This window comes from Pteronotus mesoamericanus, unplaced genomic scaffold (assembly GCF_021234165.1).
Source record: "Pteronotus mesoamericanus isolate MK-2021 breed Mesoamerican mustached bat unplaced genomic scaffold, CSHL_Meso_final contig_730, whole genome shotgun sequence".
In the NCBI taxonomy this organism is placed as follows: Eukaryota; Metazoa; Chordata; class Mammalia; order Chiroptera; family Mormoopidae; genus Pteronotus; species Pteronotus mesoamericanus.
Genome location: NW_026555246.1, coordinates 327,304 through 333,296, shown reverse-complemented (window position 1 = coordinate 333,296; position 5,993 = coordinate 327,304). Strand labels below are relative to the sequence as shown.

Here is a 5,993-nt window from a genome sequence, read left to right as displayed (position 1 = left end):
GAGGTCACTCTCGTCCAGAGCCCTGCAGGAAGGCATTCCCCTCTTCCCCAGCTGAGACAGGCTGAGGCACGGTGTCCCATACACCAGAAATCCCAGCCACAAGGCCCCATGCAGGGCCGGAATATCCTGTCTTCAGGGGGACAGCAGAAAGGTGAGTTACAGAAAAGAAGTAGTAGGAGTTAGCAGAGGAAGGACACTGTGGGGACAAGGGGGAGGGCAAATGTGTTACAGACAAAGGGCAGGCTGCAGAGAGAACAGGATCAAAGAGGAGCAGATCTGAGAAGAAATGGCGAAGAGAGGTGGCGGTGGAAGAGGGAAAGGAGGTCAGAGGGACAGGAGAGGCGAACAAAGACTGCCCTGGACAGACTCGGCTGCGGGGCCTGAGAGGGAAGGTGGAAGGCGAGAGAAAGGGTGCGGGTCTGGTCCTCTGCAAACGGGAGAATGGACATGGAGTCACATGGCAGAGGGGAGAAAGGCCTCTGCTTCGGAGAGAGAGAGAGAGAGAGAGAAAAGAGAGGTGGTCAAGCCCTGATCCGTGGGGCTGTTGGTTGGGCATCATCGTGCAAAGCGAAAGGTCACTAGTTTGATTCCCAGTCGGGGCACATGCCTGGGTTGCAGGTTCGGTGTGACTGATCAGTGTTTCTCTCTCTCTCTTCCTCCCTACCCCTCTCTCTAAGATAAATAAAAGCTCTTAAAGAGAAAGGTGTTGGAAAGAGGAACTACAGAGGGGAGAGGGAACAGATAGCAGAGTGTCAGACTCCACTGGAACAAGAAGCAAACAGGACAAGAGGAAGAAGGGAGGGAAAGAACCCCTGGGGAGAAAACAGCAAAGAGCAGACTTGGAGCTTGGAGAGAAAATGGGTGAGAGAGAAGGACTTGTGAGAAGGTGGACAGACCTGGAGGAAGAAAGTGTGAGAAGATTGAGAAATGGCAAAAGAGACAGAAGAGAAAAAAGGTATAACAGGGTTGTCAAATAGAAATGTGAGAGTAAATAGTGAGAGAGAAAAGTAGATCCTGAGAGGAGGGAGACATGGGATGAACAGGTTGCTCAGAGGGGAAAGATGCAATTGGCCTTGAAGCAAACCAGAAAGACGCTCCACAGCTCCCTGGGCAGTGTGGCTCAGCTGGTTGGAGCATCCCTCCATAACAGAACGGTTGCTGGCTCGATCCCCCGTCTGGGTGCAGGTGCAGGTGCAGACAACCCTCCTCTGCCCTTCCCAGCCCATCTCCACCCCCACCCCCACCCCCATCCAGACCTTGTAGTTGTCTGGGCAGGTATGGGAAGCAACAAATAGATGCTTCTCTCTCCCATCCATCAACGTTTCCCTCTGGTCCTTCCTTGCTATCTAGAAGCAACTGAAAAGTGTCCTCTGGTGGGGATTTAAAAAAAAAACCAAAAACAGTTTAAAGATGCTTAACATTAAAAAAGTGCAAATTAAAATGTTGCGTTTCGCCCTGGCTGGTGTGGCTCAGTGGATTGAAAGCCGACCTGCCTGCCAGCCAAGAGGTCGCCTGTTCCATTCCCAGTCAGGGCACATGCCTGGGTTGCAGGCCAGGTCCCCAGTAGGGGGCGTGCAAGAGGCAACCACACATTGATATTTCCCTCCTCCCTCCCTTCCCCTCTAAAAATAAATGAATAAAATCTTAAATTTTTTTTTTAAAAAATGTTCCTTTCTCGCCAGCTATCTCGCAAAAGCGACGGTGACAGCGCCCTCTGGTGGTGAGACGTGCAGGGCCCGTGGAGCCGCTCGGGGGCGCCCCAGGGAGGAGTGCTGGGCGGCGCGTGGGGAGGACGAACGCCTTTCCTCTTTATCCCTGAAGGCGCATCTAGATCTCCCTGGTAGGCCTACAAATCGGTAGGAAAAGGGTAACCAACCTAAAAAGAAAATGAGAAAAAAGACACAACGCACATTTTTAGAAGAGAAGTCGCAGCCAATAAACACACAAAGACATGATCACTCAATTTCATAATCAGGAAAATGCCAAGCAAGACTGACATACCATTTTAGACCCCATTCAGTTCGCAAAAATAAAGACATTGGACAAAGTCAGTGTTGGAGAATAAGAATCCCCGGTGTTATTGGGGAGAGTGTAAACTAAAACAATCACTTGGAAAGCCATTCAGCATCATGTAAAATTGTTGGCCATTTTATACAGTTCAAGGGCAACAAACAAAATGATGTATTGTTTAGGCATAAATATCGGGTAGACTATTAGTAGTCCTTCCTTATCCAAAATCCTCAGCGAATGCCTAAAACCACAGATCGTAGCAAATCATATATACGTACTATTTTTTATAAAGATTTTATTTATTTTTAGAGAGGAGAGAAGGAGGGGGAAAGAAAGGGAGAGAAACATCGGTCAGCTGCCTCTCTCACGCCCCCAACCAGGGTCCTAGCCCACAACGCAGGCCTGTGCCTTGACCGGGAATTGAACCGGTGACCTTTCATTCTGCAGGGTGATGCCCAACCTACTGAACCACACCGGGGCTGTACTACATTGTGTTTACTTTCGGAATTTTCCACTTAATATTTTTGTGCTACAGTTGACCACAGGTAACTGAGACCACAGAGAGCAAAACTTCAGGTAAGGGGTACTGCTGTCCTTCTTTAATAAAATATAAACAAAATTCAAAAGACGGTTACATCACCTCTGATCTGGGGAAGCAGGGGAGTGGGATTCGGGCAGGTATAAATTACTGTCACTGTTCTGGCTTTTGAAGTCATGAGGTGTGGTGGCAGATGCATTATTAAATACAATTTAAAAGGGATATGCAGTCAAGAACCATATGACTTCACTCATGGGGTATAAAACAGCTCCATTAGCTGGAGCATCGTCCTGTGAACTGAGAGGTCACGGATTCAGTTCACAGTTAGGGCACAGGCCTGGGTTGCAAGTTCAGTCCCTGGTTGGGGTGCATCTGAGACTCAGCCAATCAATGTTTTTCTCTCACATAGATGTTTCTCTCCCTCTCCCTCCCTCCCTCCCTTCCCCTCAAAGTTCAGTGAGCATGTTCTCAGATGAGGAACACACACACACACACACACCTGTATATATATACAAATATATAGATATAAAACTGAAAGCAACAAATGACCAAAGAAGACAAACAAAACTCCCAGACACAACAGTATGGTGGTTACCAGAGGGAAAGGAGGTGGGGAATAGTGAAGGGCAGAGGGGGTCGCGTGTCTGGTGACAGGAGACTCGACTTTGGGTGCTGGGCACACGATGCCACATACAGATGATGTATCATAGAATTGTACACTTGACACCTATATAATTTTACTAACCAATGTTGCCCCAATAAATATGATTTTAAAAAAGTTAGGGAATATGTGAAAAAACAAAGTATTTGCAAGTCATATATCTGAAAAGGGCCTAAAATCTAGAATATATAAAGAACTCTTACAAATCAACAACCAAAAAACAAAACAAAACCCAATTAAAGGATGGGCAAAGAACTTGAATTGTGTCTCCAAAGAAGATGTACAAATAGCTAACCACATTAAAAGATATTCAACAAGTCAAATGATGTTCCATTAAATCAAAACCACAAGAAACCTCTTCACATCCATAAGGATAGATATAGCAAAAAATAAAATAACTAGTGTCGGTGAAGATGTGGAAAAATTGGCACAACCATCATACATTGTTGGGAATATAAACTGGTTAATCATTGTGGAACACAATTTGGCAGCTCCTCAAAAAGTTGAGCAGAATTACCATATGACCCAGTTGAAAACAGGGACTCAGACAAAGTCTTGTATGTGACTGTTCACAGCGGCGCTACTCACAGTAGCCGAAAGCTGGAAACCACGCAAACGTCTATCAGCAGGTGAATGGGTAAATTGTGGTCCAGCCATACAATGGAATGTTACTCAGCCCTAAGAAAGAAATAGACATGCTGCAACACGATGAACCACAAAAACACTATTCTAAGTGAAAGAAGCCAGACAAAAAAGGCCGCACCCTTTATGATTCTTTTTAAGTGGAATATCCAGAATAGCCACACCTATAAAAATAGAATGCAGAGTGATAGCTGCCAGGGGCAGGGCGGAGGGGTGGGGAGAAGCGGAGTGACTGAATGACGGGTAGGCCTTCTTTGGCGTGGGCCTTAATGAAGAAGCCCCGTGCCCCCTTCGGCAGCACACACACCAAAATTGGGATACAGAGAAGATTAGCATGGTCCCTGCACAGAGATGACACGCAAATTTGTAAAGCATTCCATTAAAAAAAATTTTCCAAATATCTGTAAGGAAAAGAGCCACCCAAAAGTAAAGGGGCACACAGAGTACGAACAGGCAAGTCGCAGGCGAGTATGGCCCTAAGGAAGAAGATGCCTATTAAAAAGGGCTCAAACTAAAAACAAACAAAAAACCCAGAGCCTAGCAGCCATTTCTGCTTATCCACAGGGGCCTCTCACGCAAACCGCCCTCAGGGAGAAGCCCGCACGGCACTGCCCGCCCGCCCCGTGTTTCCGCCACCTGAGCCAGCCCTTATAACAGAGCTGCGGGAACCCTCTTTCAGCCACTGGAACTGAGGCTTTCCCCATCCGACCCGGGCTGTGCAGCTATGTGCCCTCATCAGCTTCTTCACCAGCCAATCAGGGTCGCTCTGCTTTGACCAATCAAGGCAGTGCCTTTTGACTAAACTTCAGTGATTTGAAGTCTTCATTTGGAGTCTCCAGTCAGGGACCGCGGGCAAGGACTTCCTCTGGCTTGGGGAGAGCAGTTTCCCTTTTTACCGAAGACTGAGTATCTCTGGCTGAGCCGAAACACTGAAAATGTCTCACCAGAGCAGACTGGTGCCGGCCAGAGCAGACTGGCACAGAACGGAGTGGGCATTAGAAGAGCTGTTTAGTAAGAGCTGTCTAATAAAATTAAAAGAGCTGTTTAGCTGGCGAGGGGCCAGGCCACCGGGCTACCTGACTCCAGGGCTGCCTCCCAGCTGTGCTGTCTCATAATTGAGCTGTTTTACACGAAATAAAGTTTCCTTCTTCACTGGACCCCAAATTGGGGATTCCTGTTGGCATTGAATTGGCCAACAGGTTGACAATGGAATTTTTAAAACATGGTCAAATGCAATGGAATTATTCAGTCTTAAAAAGGAAGGAAATTCTGACGCATGCTATGACGTAGATAAATTTTGAGGACATTATGCTAAATGAAATAAACCGGACACAAAAAGACAAACACTGTGTGATTCCACTTATGTGAGGTCCCTGGAGGAGTCAACTTTGTAGAGAAGGAAACTAGAATGGGGGGTGCCAGGGGCTAGAGGAAGGAGAAACGGAGAGTTATTTAATGGGCGCAGAGCTTCAGTTTTGCAAGATGAAAAGAGTTCTGGAGATTGATCACCCAACAACGTGAACACATTTCATGCTCTTGAAATGTTCACTTAAAAATAGTTAGGATGGTAATTTTTATGTTTGTGTATTTTTACTGCCATTTTTAAATATACAGGAAAAGTCAGTAAACTAGGAATAGAGGAACATTTACTCAACTTGATAAAGAACATCTACCCAAAACACTCTACAACTAGCACCCTACTCAACGGAGAGAAACTGAAAGCTCCCCTGCTAAGGCCAGGGCCAAGCAAGGAGCCCCTCCCACTGCTCCTCTTGAATTCCCACTGCGAGGTCTAGCCAGCGCAGTGAGGCAAGAAAAGCGGAGGGCTACAGGTTGAGAAGGAAGAGAGAAAGCTTTGTTCTTTATGACATGATCTCCCGTGTGATATCTCCATTTTGAAAATTGAAAAAAATCTCTTAAAAAATCCTCCTGGAACTAAGCCATCATAGCGTTGTTGAAGACACAAGGTTAATATACAAAAGTCAATCGCTGTCCTACATACCAGCCATGAAAAAGCGGAATTTGAAATGAAAAACACAATACTATTTACATTAGCCGCCGCCCCCCGCAAATTAAATACTTTGGTATAAATCTAACAAAACATGCATAAGTTCTATATGAGGAAAGCTACAAACTCTGACA

General features: G+C 46.1%; 1 non-coding gene across 1 annotated transcript; it reads left to right on the top strand.

Annotated features, from left to right (window-relative positions):
* The first annotated feature begins 4,133 nt into the window (after positions 1-4,133).
* Positions 4,134-4,244, top strand: LOC129078586 (U6 spliceosomal RNA). The gene has a single exon (XR_008529989.1). It is a non-coding gene; the product is annotated as a U6 spliceosomal RNA (small nuclear RNA).
* The last annotated feature ends 1,749 nt before the right edge of the window (positions 4,245-5,993 follow it).